Here is a 17,250-nt window from a genome sequence, read left to right as displayed (position 1 = left end):
GAATATGAACAGGTGAGTCCCCCTTAATTTCTTGGGGAGAGGATTGGCCGGAGACCGAAACAAAGAGAGAAGGAAAACGAGAAAGCAGAAGGAACTAAACAACAAAAGAAGGAAAAGGGGAAAGCCTGAATGAATACACATTCAAAATAACAAACACAGAAGTTTGACATTTTGTATGCCCACTTCGCATGACATTGTTATTGCTTGGTTTAGTTTAGTTTTTTCGGGGGACATTGCAAAATGGCTGATCGTATACTAAGAGCCAACACCAGAGCTGCCGCAGCTTGGTGCATGAGCTTGAGAAAAGAAATGCATATCGCCAATACGTCTTTGAGCAAAGGCAGACTTAGTGGTCTCGCCAATTATAAGACCCCACCGGGCTCCAGTATATTTAAAAAGGGGGGGGGGGTTTCACCCCCTTCCCTTGTGTTAACTAGGGGGGCGAATTATTTATTCCTGGCTAAAATAAAATAAAATACTCTCTTTCAAATCGAAGCTTTCGCGTCAAAGGGGATTATAAGGTTCCCCTCATTTCCGCTCCTCCCCAAGAGAAAGAATAATTTGAATTGAGTTTTTTTTTGTGTAATCATGTCTTCCCAGAAACGAGCATCCGTTTTATAGACCTGCTTGAATACAACATAAAACTGGCCAATTTCACACTACTCGTTGAAGCTAATTTCAGCGGCCCTCATTCAGCGGCCCTGAGAGAACAAACATTCCGCCATTTTTTAGATGCGAAGCAGCGTATGGTCGCGCCTGTTCCCTCCGCCATCGTGTGGGCGCCGTTGTGCGGCGTCCCCACCCGCACTGCGCATGCCTGGCCAAGCACGGCTGATGGTGATTGTGGCAGGATGCCCTATGGATTGACCAACCAAAGAATCCGTCACGAGGTAGCTTCACGTTCCACCCCCATCGTCATCTTCCCGTAGGGGCACCTCCTCCCTCAACTACGCGATGAGTGCCACGGGGACCCGCCGCGCCGGCTCAGTGGCTAAGGAGTTGTGCTGCTGAGCACGAGGTCGCGGGTTCGATTCCCGGCCGCGGCGGCCGATTTTCAGATGGAGGAGAAAAGCAAAAAAATTACACCATCTACCCACGTTGTAACCCTGAGGGGATGCAAAGCCGTTGAGTAATAGCGTGTTAATTGCTTGTTAGAGTAAATACACGTGTAGTAGCATAATTAATGTCTTTATTTATCGAGTAGTGGGGAATGTTTTGCGGCTTCTCTTTCTCGGAGCGAGGAATCCGCTGTTCGACGCTGGCGTTTCGAAGCGTTCTCACGTTGCCGAACGCCATCTGAATCAGCTACTCGCCGCTGGCGTTTCAAAGCGACTTATCGTTCTCGAAGCAAGGAATCCGCTGCTCGACGCTGCCGTTTACGTTCGGCGTCGCGAGCTCTCCTCTGTGCAGCCTTGTCTTCGGAGGTGCTCGCGGTTCTGACAGTGTGCTGGCTGGCGCTAGTTGAAGGTGTGCCAGCCCGTTCGCGGACGGAATTGTTGGCGTCCATTTGCAGTCATCGAACGGCGCAGTACCGAAGAGCAGAGCAGAGCAGAGGGAGTAGAGAGGAGGAGCAGCGCGCTCGCGTGATTGGACAGCTGGTGTGCAGAGAGGAGAGGAGGAGCAGCGCACGCTAGCACACAGGTGGTGTGGAGAGAAGGAGGGGAGAGAGAGCGGCGTTTTCGCAGCTGTTGTGGAGAGAAGGAGAGGTGCGGACGCCGGACGACGGAGGGTCGACTAAGAAGAGATGCTGTGCATCTAAAACGCCTGTATGTAGAAGATTTCGGCGCACAAGATCCCCAGGTGGTCAAAATCAATCCGGAGCCCTCCACTACGGCGCACCTCATCGCCTGCGTCGCGTCAGAACTTTAAACCCCACAATCAATCAAGTGCCACGGGCAACGCCACCGGTAACGCCACCTGCAACGCCAGCGTCAACGCCAGTGTCAGCGCCGCAGACAGCGCCGCGGAGAAGAGAGCACAAGAAGAAGGAGCAGCACCTTCTCCTGCCGTGATCGTCCACCCGGAACACGAAGACGCCGACCTCATCCCGGGCGAATACTTGGTGCGCCTGATGAAACAAGGGAGGCCATGCGCGAACGTGCGCAAGCGCTAGGACATCACGGACCAGGACGAATACTACAACTTGATGATGATGACGAACGCAGAACAACATAAGCTACTGCGCGAGATCATCAACCGGCAGACGACGCCATCAGCACCTCCGTTACGGGTCTTCTTCACCGGACCGGCCGGTTGCGGCAAGGCGTTCGTCCTCCAGCTTGTCATGGGCCTCTACAATCGGTACAGTAACACCGGCAACAACACCGCCTACAACGCGTTCGTCATCTGCGCGAGCACCGGAAAGGCGGCTGTGGCAGTTAGAGGAACCATGGTGCACGCGGCTTTCAAGCTCTTTCGGAACAGCACTGGCCCCAACAAGGACGGAGGCCTCAGTGACCGCGAGTTGAACACCTTCCGCGTGGCCTTCCGGAAGGTGAAATGCGTGATCATAGACGAGCTGAGCATGGTGTCTGCGGACAACGTTACCACAGTCGACTTGAGTCGGCCCCATGGCTGCTTCGCATACTACTCAGGGTTCCCCTACTGGAAGATGGTGAAATTTTTTTATAAATTTTGCGCTCGGCATTTCACTCTCCCGACGCGTTTTCTTTCTCATTCATGAGTATGCCCCCCCGCTGAGGCGATTCATTTTTCGAAGGCCGAAAGTCTACGAACAAAATGTAAAAAATAGCCATTCACGACGAGGCGGGGCAGGACGTCTCGTGGAAATCGGGAAAGTGCGAGAGCCGCTCCCCCAAATAACCTGAGGAGTCTGTGGCGTCACGAGTCAGGGAGCGAACTGCCCAGGGAGCCGCTCAGGCAAAGTGGCGCTTCTATTCTCGAGATGCGAAAAGGTCTATTTGGCCCCCGCTGTGTTGTTGGCCGATCTTGGTTGGCTTGCTCTTGCCTTGGGTAAGCGGCTGAGATGGGCTACCGGTAGGAAGTGAGAGCGGCGGGAACGGAATAAAAGTGAACGTGTAGGAATAAAGATGACGGCCAGGTGAACAGCAATCAACTGGAAGGCTGCGAAACGAAAGCGACCATTGAAAACCCGCAAGCATACTGAAGAACACTCCCACCTCCCCTCACGGGAACCCCTGTGTAGATGCGACGCATAGGCGGAGCGGCGAAAGGACCGCGTTTTATAGCGCGCATAACGTTGAGGGGACTGCGTAAGCCGGTCCCAGTCGATGACGACGTTGGCGTACTTGTAAAGCGGCGTGGACTCTACGTGTTTGAGCCAAGCGTGGATGTTGCTTCGCCGGAGAACGGCACACCGGTTATATGCGCAGCGCGCCCGAAGGAGAGGAAACCGCGGAAGAGAGAGTACCGCACATGCGCCGGCCCCAGCGCGTCTGCCGCAGCTATGACGCAACGTGCCGCGGCTATGACGCAACACAATCCAACACAATCCACTTTAATCCAATCCAAATGCAATCTAATCCAATCCAAGCCAAGCCAAGCCAAGCCATACCAATGCAATCCAATCCAATGCGCCTCGCGAGAGAGTGTTCGCTATCGGAGAGGAGAGGGGGTGAGCGGTGGAGAGCGCAGCTGACGCGGCGAGGAGAATGGGGGAGGGGTGGACAACGCCGACGACGACGACGACAACGACGACGACGCCGGAGGGACAAGGCGAGTGAATCAGATGCTCTGCATCTAAAAACAAAATGAAACTTACACGCGGTTAAGTGGGTGCGCTGGAAATAAATGATCGATACCAGAAGAAGGTTAAAAACATCCCTCAGTAAACAAAAATAAACTGAGTAAAACGCGCGGACTGAAAGCAGAGGAGGCTACCGAACGTTTGACGGTAGGAAAAGACACAGTGTAAAAGAATAAAAACTTCCGTAAAGCGGTGAACTTTTTTTTACAACTGAATTATTCGGGTATTTGTCTCTGCAGTGTAGTACGCATCTCATAACGCATAGGGAAGTTTTGAGGCGATGTGAGGAGAAAATGGCTGGAATCAGAAAAGAGGAGCAACTTTTTCGTGTATGACTTCGTTTTTTTTTGTCATTTCCTTGTTCAATCTTTCTGATTCATTAGTTTCCCCTTGACCGATGCTAGTGCTTCTACGTCCTTTCCTTCGGAAGGAGGAATCGTGGCGGGCTCAGTGGAAAAGATCGTCGCCCTTCACGAATGGTAATCGTCATGTAGCATTTCCTATCCCGTTTTCTTCGTAGTTTCTTTCGTTCACTCTTTTTTACACTCTTTTTTCGTCTTTTCGGCGTTTCATGAGTGTTTCAAGCAGTGCGCTCGGGATCAGAATTGCAACGTTCTTCATTCACGCGTTCGTAGGCAAATAAAAAGATTGCTCCCCCTGTCCCCTGGCCCCGCTGTCTCTCCTCATTTCTCTTTGAGACCATCTGAAGCACTGAGCAAAGACGACGTAGTGAAGAGATCTAAGGGAGAAATGGGAAACCCGTAATTCTCATCTTCCCGCATGATACTACACACTTGCAGCACATAAGCGCGGAAGACAAAAAAACAAAGAATCGATGACGGGCATGAGTGCAAAGTCTCTTTATATCATGCTCAAGAAAAGGCCCTACCAACAAGAAAAGGCGGTACCGACGATCGGAAGCGCACATGGCCGATATTAAAGTTTGCTTTTGCCTGCTATCGCAATCATGAAAAGACGGTATGTCACTGAAATAAAAATTACTAATCCAAGAACAGCAAAATGTAAGCCACACGTAACCAAAGAAAATTATACGTGTTGATTAGACACGTAAAACATTTTACACGTCTGCTAAAGTTTTTTGCTACATCATTTTTTGTGGTTGTTTCGCACTGAGCCCTTTTTGTCATGGATATTTCTTTTCAAACAGGTAGATTGAAATTCGTAGCCTCTCTCGTCTCGTGTTGCGGACACTTTGGAAAAACAAAGTTAATAGCAGTGCAGAGTCTTAGGCTACTATGCAGTTGAATAAAAAGGGCAATTTTGTAGGCAGAGAGATGTGAAAGAGAGTAGTCAAAGTTCATAGAGTAATAGTTTGATTTTAGGATCAAATCAAAAAGATGTTACTATTTTCGCTGAATGTTTGTATTTTCTGAGCGGAGTTACTGGTCGCATATGACCCCGGCATGTTTTGCCATAGTAGCTGATATGACCGCCTACTATTGAGAAGCACCTACAGCGAAGGAAGAATATAAAGGAGAAAGTATCGACGGGCCTTTAGTAGGGGGAACAGTCCAAAAGCCAGTTCCCTGCATACGCTACATGTGTGTTCCTTCAATGTGCGGGTTGGCCAAGAACTTTTTTTAGGTATTTAAGTGTTACCTATGGGTAAATTAAATGTGACCTCAGGAAGGTGTTTTGACATTGAGCTAAAAATTAACGGTTTTGATTGATCAGTATTAATAGCCAAGGTGTTATACAGAAACCACTTTGAAAGATCTGATAAATATTCCATAATATTAGTTTAAAGAGTTTGCAGGCGGAGCTTCAACAACTGCGACTTCTGAAATCTCCTGAAAAGCGGCGAAGTAAGGAATGTAATTTTTAAATAAAATAAAAATTAAATTAGCCCCAATGTAGAGCCCTGAGGTATTCCCCAAGTAATTATTTTATACGTGGATTGACAGTTAGCGTTTTGTTGTCGAGCTGAAAAATAACTTTTAAGGAACTGATTTGCGTCATTAACGATTCTGTACAGATGTTTCCAGCTTCGTCAACACAATAAGTGGCAAAGTGGCAAACTGAAAAATTTCTATTCTGATTTCGTATTGATTAATGTCGCATTTAAGAAGTTGCGACAGGGTTGCAAGTGCTGTCGGTGTGAAATATGAGTAAGTAAACCACGGTGCTGGGGTCAAATTATGTTATTGGCATGAAGAAATAGATTTAGTTTTACCGTGGTTAATTTTCCAAAACGGGTGTAACTAAGCTTTTTATGTATATATGCCCGTAGCCGCAACAACAGTTTGAATCCCTTGATTTAAAAATTTGTACGACCTTCACTGGTTTTAGTATACGTGGATCAGAGTGAGGTTCAAATGCAATGTTAAGAATGTGACATAATGGAGGGCAAACTACAGTGATGTTGTATTTTAAAACCTTCTTCTGGATGCTGTCAGATCCGGTTGCTTTGATAATTAATAATCTACTATATACTGACAAAATACTTATGTTATGGCACAAGAAGAAATGTCGTTAGTAAACTTTACTGGCAAATCTTTATTTGTGATTGCGGGTGGGAAACCATCTTTCAAGGCTATCGCCAATATGGTGGATTAAGTGTTGAGATTACTTGCGACTTCAACCGTAGCGTCAGAGGTCATTTCCGAGGTAGCGTCATTTCACTTGCCCAATTCCTGTTAATTGCCCTTTTGTTCGGTAATTATCTTCGTGTAATACGGTTTCTTGCTTTCCTCGTCGTCCCAACAGACATAAATAGTCAGACATAAATTAATAGATAAGTAGTCACAGTGGAAACTAACATTTATCGCAACTTTTTCCACGTGCATTCGGCAGGCCTCACCTCTGCCCCCGCAACACCTGAGATTACCGATATTAAGTTTTCTCAGCAGACAACCTCCATCCCATCCGAGTTTAAAAGAAACGAAAAACCAATTACCTTTACTAACTGTTCATAATGGGATATCGTGGCGCGAAAGAGCCAAACTAGGAGTAAAACACCAATCCAGAGTTAGCACATTCAGTGGAAGGGAATGAAAGTTTTATTATGGGCCCAAATGCCGTGCAGCGACCGCATTCTCGTCTTTCAGTTAATCCTACTTCTTCCTAGCAACAGTTTCGCATAGCGCGTACAATCATAGGGAACCAACAGCGCAAGGAAGCTTTTAACAAGGCCGCATCCGCGTTAGTACAAAATTCTGGTTGATGATTGCGGAAAGCCGTATGCTAAGCCTGCCAACTAATGAAACTTTAAGGTTGCGAAACTTCACGCACGCGGCGAAGGCTGAGGTCGGGAAAACATACACACCGGGGATGGTAAAGCGGAGGGAAGGCGGGAGGGAGGAGGTCCCGATTTCCACACTTGATACGCAATCAGGCGGGAAAACCGCCGATGGAATCGCGACGGCTCTCCGGCTGTGGTGCCGGCGGGGAGGGTACAAGGATTGGCGCGAGAACGGTGCCGATTCGGGCTCATTTCTACGGCTCATTTGAGCCGGGTTATGGAAAGCAGAACCTACAATTACGCGCCGGAGGGGAGAGCATGGCACACTCTGTCCTCCCAAACCACGGGCCGCCTAAGTGAAATCGATCTGAGGTGCGAACCGCCCTTGCACAGGTTCTGCCGGGGGGAGATCCCGGCTGCTGCTTCCTCACGGGTTCATTCCTCTCACTACCCTTATCACCTGGCGACCACTCGTCTACAGGGTGGTGCACTCGGTTGAAGCCACGTTGTGCAGTCCAAGGTCGCCTACATTGGTGGCGGCCGCTGATTCGCAATCACATAGTCGTGAATAAAACCCAACTTCCTTCAGCTGCAACGGTTCATTTATGCCTGTCGAATGCCAATTGTTACGACTCAGCGCGCCGCTACCCAGTGCGCACGTGCTGAAAGTTTTGTGTACAGCTCCGCTGCTGCGTAAGAAAGCCTGCCTTCCTCGGAGAGGCACCACCACAACGGAGAACGGCCGCTGCGTGGGCGCCTCGCTGTCCGACAAATACCAAACAAACTCTTCTTCGTGTCGGGATTTGCACCTGCGAAACGGACACCGAAGCCGAGATCTCCTCTCCTACTCTCTGAGACTAAACGAGCACCACTTCTGGCGGCTCTCACAAACACGGGAAAGAGTGTTTGTGTGTGTGTGTAGTATTGCTGTGTCGCGTGCAAAGCAGTCGGATAGCTGTTTAATTGTCAGCACCTCGGAGACAAATACGCAGTTCATCCTAGCGCAAGGCGCATTCGATTGACCGCATCGGATCCCGCTGTCACTCTGCTCGTGTCTTGCTATAAGCTCGCCCGGAAGCGTGATGTTTCTGTATCGTCGCTGATCATCTCTCGCCATGCAGTAAACCAGTAAGGTTTGCCTTCGGCTTCTTGTCGTTAACACCAAGGCAGCAATTTTTGCTGACCGCTCCTCCACCACACTACCAACACTGACGCAGGCGACAGAGCCTGGTTCGGGGACGCCTTCAAGAATGTAACGCAATGCTTCGTGAAGGAAATGGTGCTTCGTTGCCTGAAGAAGCGTACCAAGTGGAGAGAAATGCCTGAACAGAGCATATAAAATGTACTGCATTGCGCAGTGATCGAGACAGTTCCCTTCGTCACATTAAGTGAATTAACTCTAAATCGGTTTAGTTCGCTTAGTTTTTTGGTTTGTAAAGGGAATGGCGTACTTTAAACTTTAGGGAAACATATCCCTTCTTCAAAAGGATAAAATCGACCCGTTCTTGAATGGAGAGACTTGGCAAGCAAATTTAACGGCGTCTATCTGCCTGGCCATCGTACGCAACATTCCTTGAACAAGCGACAGAGAAGGCTCATCTCGTGCGAGTAGTTTCGGGGTGCACATGCAAATTGGACACTTTCGCGGTGTTGTTTCTCGTCAGAAACTCAAACACTTGGAAGCCACCACCTTTTAATTGTATGGAAGTAAAAGATTTGGGGAACTGACAGTGCCCCTGAAAAATGTATTTCGAGCAATGTACAGCAGTGAGGCCAATGCTTAAAGACCTAGTTTTACAGCAGAGCGGCTTACGCATTTATCCCTCAATACCCACCTCAGATTTACTGCAATGTTTTTATTAGAATGTTTTAAGCACGTTCTCAGAACATTTCTCTCCAGGGAATATTGACGGCAACAACAAAAAATGCGGCACTGTCTTTTCAACCCCAGAGAAGTCTCAGCGGGTGCTGTTGGCCAACCCGATGATGAAGGGGTAGGCTTTCGCGAAAGCTACTCTGAGCCACAGTCAACCAAATAAAGTTTGCTGGGATCGAGACAGCCCACGAGCCCAGTGCTGGAGTTGGGATCTTAGATGCAGGGGCAGGGATTTCTAAAGTCCGGTGTACTCCATTCTTTATAGTATTCGTACGTGCAAAAGAACGTAGCGTCCTCACGCCATCCGTCCACTAAAACGTTGCCGATGATTCCGCAGTGAGTTTCCAGCCACTGGAATACCGTGCCACGACCACTGATGGCATCGGGATAGAATGTGCCACTAATATTCGTTACCGTGCAGAGCGCCGTGGCAGCCGCTCACAAGCTTTCTAAGACGCCTTTAGAATCTGAAAATACGGACCGCTTTAAGGAAGTAGCTCCAATACTATGGTCCAGAGCCTCAGGAATGGCTGCAATCACGGAATGGAATTGGAGTCTAATTGGCTGGTACAACCACCGCACCTGCATAGCTGGATGATGGAACATCTAAGCCTACATGTTGAGCGCAAAAGACTCCACAGGAAAATTTGTTGGAGACGAACTACTTTCAATGTTGCCTCCTCGGTGCTTTTAATTGTTGGCCTTCCGCCCGATTGCTATGTTGATTCAGCCATTCGTAGTTATGACAAGCTGCATCCATTGCGGGTGCGTAGATTCTCGAGTACTTAGTCTGACTTGAGTTAGGACCAGTTGACTGCTCTAAGCGCTCTCCCTAAGAAGGTCGTACTATATGCCTGCTTCAGGTGTTCTGCGCAAACAAACTACAAGATGCTATGGCGATCCTAATGACCTTTACACTTTGAAGAATCAGAAAATTTGAAAACAAACTCACTCTTTTTACTGAGGGCTAGGAAAGCCAGCGCTTTGAGCAAACACTAAAGCTTCTAAGGCTTTGTAACCAAAGAATTGTAGGTAAAGTTTTACAAAAAAAAAGCTGACCTTACAGCTCCACTACCATGGCCTCTAAAACTAGCACAGCGAGAATAATCGATATATTTTCTCGCAATCAGCTAAGTCGGCTCTCACTGTTCCCGACCAATTACTTTTGTGATAAAACCGTAGTGTCTGAAGCAACAAGCGGATAGTGTTAAAATTTGTTTGTCCCTGGCGAATTTGCAACCACGATTTTTCCCTACGCGCGCCCAGGCGACCTGCACCAACATCATTCTCAAGTTTGCAGTCATCGCGGCTGTACTAAAGATATTTCATTGTGAGTGGTAGTCAATATAAAACTGACATTCTGGAGGGAATAAAGATGAAATGCAACCACAAATGTGACCAGTAAGGGTTAGTTGGCTGGAAAACATCGCCTAAAGTGGGAGTTGCTCCAGACGATGAAACTAAGAGCAAACGCACTTTGCAGGAAGCAAAAAAAAAACGAAGCTTAGGATTTCCCGTCAGTTTTATTTTCCTTTTCTTCGTAAAAAACATTAAAAATGTCTTATCTGTTCTATGTAGTCCCAGTAGAGTTTGGTGGAATACATGCTTTTGGAACTTGGGTTGAGAGGGGGTGCGTAGGGGGCAAGTGAATAAACCGTGTAATATTAGTCACGTTATACACTAGCGTCTCGATCAACAGCCTCGGTCAACAGCATCGGTCAAAATGTGTACCCCCTGATTGCGATTGAACGACGGAACAAAATTAAGCAATTAAATACCTCACCGCGATCCACCGATTAACTCTCCTGAGCAAACGAGGGTTCAAAAGGAACAATAGAACGTTCAGAAATACGATTGTATAATCAGTACCTCGCCACCCCCGAAGACAATGAACCGCTCAATGACGAAGCTTCTTTTCTGTAGAGCTTCCGCGTTGATAGTATTTTTTGTTCTCCTTTGTGAATACGGCCTCATAAATGCGGAAGCTTCAAGTCCGAAGCCCCATTATAATCTCGCCATAAAGACAGCCCACAACGGCTAGCTGGTAGCCTCCCTCTGCCTTCCCTAACACACACGCACACACATATTGAAGGTTTCAATGAATTAAAGATTGTTTGTAATTGTTTCTCGTGCGATTGTAACGATAACTAAGACGTCATCGTCCCATCTGCGCGAGAAAAAGTATACCCAATCATTCATTCCCAGAACCCTTCCAATTTTAGATGCGACTGCATCTCATTCACTCGCCTTGTCCCTCCATACGGCGTTGTTGTCCGCCCACACCCCTCCCCCTACACCATAAAAAAGAGTAATAGTTAGCGGCGCCCGGTTTCGATCCCACGACCCTGTGGGCGGAACGCAAGGTACATGGTGCCCTTCCCACTGCGCCACAAAACCGAGACAGAATCAAATGCTACGAACGCGCCTTATATCCTTGACTCATTCAAACTACGTCAAGAAGCTACTCATACAACGCATGATGGGGCAATGATTAACACTTGCAATAAAAGGAAAGAAGGTCCCACTTACAGCAACAATGATGTAGTAAAGGTCATTGCGACAGCGAAGCCCCAAGCATACCACTTAGAGAGATTGACCAAGATTGGCCAATAAAAGATAATAATCATAAAACATAATAATCATACGCGTTCCCGACACGTTTCACGCGATTTCAGAATCAATCCAACGGAAACACCAAGTGAACCCCCCACGAGGTGTCGCATCTACACAGGGTTCCCCTCGCGGGGAGGTGGGCGCAATTTTTTCTTTAAAATTAAGCCCAAACTGAAACACGAAGAAGAAAGGAATACGACAACTGCGCTGGTGTCGTCTCCCTTTCCACCAGAACGGAAAATTTGGCTAGGTGGTAAGGAATCGCTATGATGGATAAAGCGCTCAAATGCACGGACGGACTGTCTGCCTTCTTCTTCGTCAGTGTTTATCAGCGGTGTTAGGTCAGTAAGCACCCATTGTAATAATTTTTTTAAATGTAGACTTTTATCGAATCAGAGGCTACGGATCATCCAGATTCTTTTGTTGTGGTTATTTAATTGTCAACTTGAACAATAACGTAGTTACTTTACAGATAAAATGTTTCACCATTTTTCAGATGTACTCGTCAAGGGATGCTTAGGCATTAGAACTGAACTTCTGAAATGCACAGAGAATGCGTACATTTCAGCGTTAAGACTGGGAAGGGCCGCTACAAACGAGATGTGCTTTGAAAGATGAGCGGACGAGCATGTCAATATCCCGGAAGGCTGTAGTGAGTGGTGAGAGTGATATAAAAATAGGGATTGTGGAAATAGCCCGACTATGCTAGGGGCCAGAATTCAGTGCACAAAAGACAAATACGTTAGGGCGCTATCCAGAGTATCCTTCAAGTTGGGTGCGCAGCGTACCATTTCCCCTCCGGGTTAACGCCCTCGTGAGCCGCACACACAGGACCGAGCGCCATTCCGACAGCCTCAGAGCAATAGCGATAACTAATAGCGGTAACTAATCGACCATCCAGGACGCGCTCATGAGAATGGGGCAATTATTCTCCACTTCTTACGTGTAAATAGTGCCACTCTGCAGGGATTGCGTGATCCTCGGCTCCAGCACCCGTCGTCCAAATTCCCTGTCGTCCGTTAGCCTGGCCGCTTTCTGTACTATGTGTATGAACCACATACCACGAAAGCTTGACGATGGCGCAGCCGCCCGCGATTTTATAACTCGGCCCCGCCGGAGGGCAAGTGGTGATGGGCAGCATTTTTCACTGGGCTCGGCCATAAACTCGACAGCTCGTGTAAGAGATAGTGTCACTGTTTTGCTTTGAAAACGGCAACCGTTCTCATCATGAAGTGCGTGTGTCTCTGAAGGGCATAGTAGAGGAGAGTGCAGGAGAAGAGATACGAGGTGTTGGGGCAAGAAGCAGGCAGCACATTTTGCAAATCGCGGAATCTGCGAAAGTGTTTTAAATATGAGAGATGTTATTTCTTCATTTCCTTCTTTAGCAACTCTTTACTTCGTTTGGTTGCATTTTTATATTTTTATCTGTTTAGTCAATGCTTCATTCGGTTCTTTTTTTACCTCCACTTATTGGGCATTCTGATGATGGAACCTAGAAATAGCACTTTCTTTATATTCGGCTTTAGGGTGGAACTGGTGGCACGTGATTCTGCATTGTTTCATGTACCAATGCCGTTTATTGGTGCGTCAAGTGGTTTATCTCTTATGGCCCATCCCTATAATCTTCGCCAAATAAATATCCTCGAAATTAATCTGCGGAACGCGTTACCTTCGTCACGTCGTGGGGATACATTCCGTGCTGTAATCATTCGCTTCTGGCAAGCTCAGTCTCTATGGCCCTTGTGTTCCGCATTGAGGCCAGTGTTTTTTCTCAGAGACAATGCACATATTCACCAGGAATGCGCCCAAGAAGATTGCCATGCGGTGAGTAATAATGCTTACTTACTAATCGTTTCGAAAAGATGTTTCCGCTCCGTTGCGTTGATATAAAGCCGCTTCCTCTAAATGCATTCGATGTTCCATCATTGAAATTCTTCGTCGCATCCGATGAATATTACTTTTTTGGAATAAGACGGTAGGATGCGTTACGCGGGCAATAGCGGTGGGAGGATTCACAATGTGTAGCAACTCAATCTTTTTGCATTTCTAAGAACTTTTACAGGCAACCATAAAAGTGTATCACCAGGTCTATCTTTTGGCCGTCGTGTATCCGCCTATCACCCTCGACACGATGAGCCAGCATTTCCCAAGATGGGCATGTCTCTGTCCGCAGCCACATCACGTACCACAGCCACTGGGGACGTAAGCTACGCTGATACCCCGCTTTCAGCCAAAGGGAAGTTTGCGCCCAGGTTGTGGATTCGTGTATCTGAAGACAACGCCTTTCTTTTTGCCTACTTGAACAAGTAATGCATGAGCCATCGTCATGAACTGAAAAGGCCTGGTTGGACTAAGAGCTCTTCATTTGAAAGTTGTCCTTGAAAAAGTTCTATTTCTAATTGTATTGTAATTATACGAAAAATTACGTCTATCTAGTACATCCGAATTCCCCATTTTCCAGTTAACAGCCTCGTGCATTAATGACGAAGAGCGCCGGTACTTGCTGCTGTGAGGCTGGCTGCTCAGTGACTCACTTCTCGAGTAGATTAGGTTGTTGATTATTCTGCTTGCGCTACCCTAGAATCTGTTCTTGATATAATCTTTGCGGACACGTTGTACGCTATAATCTGATATGCTCTGGAAAGGTTCTCTTGCACTCCTTCTGGAGTGCTCCGGGAATTTCGCTCTGGACAACTGGCGAGCTGAGATCGAGGTGTCAGTCGTAGTCGTTGATTTTCTGCCCTTGTAATTGTATCCACCATAATATCTGTCTACTGTCGTCTCCATTTTAGCGCCAATGAGATGACTGACTATTTATTGAGGCATGACACATTTAGAGATACTGATTCCGTGCTACGTAAGCCAAAGACAGAAACAGGCGGAGTGTCCTACTACTCTCTGTATTGGTCCCTGGCGTCCCTTGTCGAGTGCGGATCCTTGAAAGGGGAATCAACGTCTGGAAAGCTGCCTTTCCCCTATCGAGGGGCCCCTGACCCTTGTCCATCTGGCGGGGGCCCCCGCCATCATGCCGCGTTGCGCCATTGCCGGGGGGGAAAGAGTCTGGCGGCATGTCCTGCAACAGGCGGTTGCGAGTTGAGCGTCCACCGTGGCTGTGGAAGGCACCATGTGAATTCGTGTTCCTTGGGGGCGCCGGGCACCTACCGGTAAAATAGGTACAAGCGACTCCCCGGCCTGGCGCTCGGCCCTTGTGTGGGACTACAACGCTTGGGAAGTTCACCCGGCTTGCACGGGAAATCGCCCGTATGGAATGGGGCAGATGCAAAAACACAGGACCTTTTTTTTTTCAGAACAGGTGGTGAGAGAGTTAATGACGAAGAAAACAACGCACGCATTGAGGGCATAAAGCCATCATAAGTGTCCCGGTGGCAGTTTAAACAGTGATATCACGCGCGATTTTCAATTCCCAGCTAGACGAGTGGCTGCGTTGTCATTCCGCCCTCAGGAAAATCTTTTAGTTTCAACTCTGGGGCCCGCGGAGGTTTTCGGTGTATATGTGAAGACGCTCTCGGATCCAAAAGTTGTACTCACGCCACCTGTGTAACGTTGCCGTCACGTAAGCCAAAACTTGGTTCCAATCCACGCGGTGAAGGTGATTGGAAAGCAAAGCTTTAAACGACACCCACAAGAATTGCCCATGCGACGCCACTTGCCATTACCTTGAATTCGCGGTGGCCGTCCCTAACGCAGCAGCAGCGTCATCAACAGCCGGGCTAGAGCGGTAGATGCTGCCGCATTAGCCCGGCCGTGAGTCGGGAGAAAGAAAACGGCGATGAGTGTCTTTCGAAGGGGAAGACAGCGGAACTTAACCATCCTGATGTGCTAGCTTGGGGCTACACCACCGCGCGACACAAGCGCACACACGAAAACAATGCGATATGTGAGCTTAGTGATTCCCATTTATACCCATTTAAACTGGTTAGCTTAGAAGTTTGAGAATGGCGAGAAAGCTGAGAACATTTTAATAATTCCTATTCATCAGAGCCTGTTGCTACTTTCGCCTTTTGTAATACCTCTTAAAACAAAACCGAATTGGTAATCTCCAATATAGAAAACGGAATCCCATTCGTGGAAAGCAGTGCGCAAAAGGTAGCGTTTATTAGCGGCCAGATGTCTGTATGGAGTTTGTACATTTCGTTCTCCCGCCCTGCAAACCAATTCTTAACGTATGTTTGCCGTACGACCGCTTAATACCGTCGGGTGCTGGTTACCCTGGAGGTGTTGTCGAGCAAGTTAATCAAGCCTTGCGAAGCCACCGCGCAATGAACGCGAAGCTGCACTGAAACAGGGCCAAAACAACCGCCTCTGAAGCAGACAACAAAGTCGTACCGCGGACGGCGCCGCCAGCGAGCACGCACTCCCGCACGGGGAACGCAGGGTAAATTTGAGGCACCATCTCTAGTGTGCTCCGTTAGTGCAACCCTCCGCCCTCCTTCCCTCCCCCCGCCGCCGCTTCCGACGCTTTCAGATTTTGTTGTACCGCACGCCACGAAAGAACAGTTGGCTGGTAGAGCTAAAAATCTCTGCTTTAAAGGAGCCATGAAGAGAAAATGCAAGTTGGTTTTATTCGAAAGATTTCGTGTTTTATAGTGCCCCCAGCGCTTGTCCGGATACAAACGGTGCTTTATTCACAGAGAAATTAAACAATATAGGGTAAAATTTTGATTTTCCCGCTCAATCGTGCGTTTTCGTGGTCCCAAGTGACATCACAGGAACCGACCGTTCTGCAGCCTAGAGTACCTTCATTCACGTATCCGCCGTACAGGGTAGAGACACGTATACGCTGGCGCCGCCATTTTCGGTTGCTCGCTCGCCGCCGAAGCAAGTCATTGTGTCAAAACCGCGCTAAAAGTATCGCCGCAACGCGGTTTACTGAAGAAGTTTGAATCATATTGTCTGTTTCGCGTTGCTAGGTCTCGTGGGAAACGAAAAGAATAACGCGTTGAGCCCGTTGGCCCAATTGCGGCGGCACGGGACCGTTCAAAGGTTGTCTCCACCCTGTACAGCGGTGTTGGTTTGTTCCCGCGTTTCTCTACGTTCCGTAACCTAGATGGCGCCACCATACCGTGGCAAGCGTTTGGTTTGTTTTTGCCCGCATTTAAACCTGGCTTGTTTTTGTTCTGGGAGAAAATATTCGCTCCCTGAAACAGTGCTCGCTCGACAAATGGGGTCACGTAAGACACCGTTGCTTGCGTCAATCGGCCAGTGTCGTCTGAGACAACCCCAAAACCCGTAGTGCTGTGCAGCTAAACCAGGCATGCTGTGCGCAGTACGAACAGCAGAACGCATCAGTACTTCTATGTTTACATGTGCTTTCGTAACTCCCACTGTTTGTCCCATCATTCTTATTGCTTTGTAAAGAATGTGCCCTAAATTTAAGCGCAAATCGCTCGTTCGTCTAGTTTGTAAGCTCTACCTAATTTGCGTCTGCTTCTGCAAGCCTCCGCCAATCGCAGAGCTTAGCTCATGTGACATCAAAGGTTCTGTTGCGGGAAATGAGCTGGTGGGTCGCATGACCATTCCCGTTTTTCCTAATTATGTAGCTTATTTGAGCGAAGTTTACGTTAAAAGTGGTGTCAGTATGATTCTAACGAGACAATCTTTTGAATGAACCAAACTTGTGTTTTCTCTTCATGGCTCCTTTAAAATGACTAAACAGACACTTTTTGTTATCCTCCGCCCTTCCCCACGCGCTAGTTTTGAAGTGTGCTCTTTTCTCGGAGAATGCCTCGCTTGACAGCGCCGCTCTGCAGAAATGAGGACACAATTTACGAGATTCGCCCAGCCTTCGCGAGTAAGTGCTCAAATGGCTCC

Source organism: Haemaphysalis longicornis, unplaced genomic scaffold, assembly GCF_048455015.1.
Source record: "Haemaphysalis longicornis isolate Haplotype H1 unplaced genomic scaffold, Haemaphysalis longicornis Haplotype H1 scaffold_4, whole genome shotgun sequence".
Classification (NCBI taxonomy): Eukaryota; Metazoa; Arthropoda; class Arachnida; order Ixodida; family Ixodidae; genus Haemaphysalis; species Haemaphysalis longicornis.
This window is presented reverse-complemented; position numbering follows the sequence as displayed.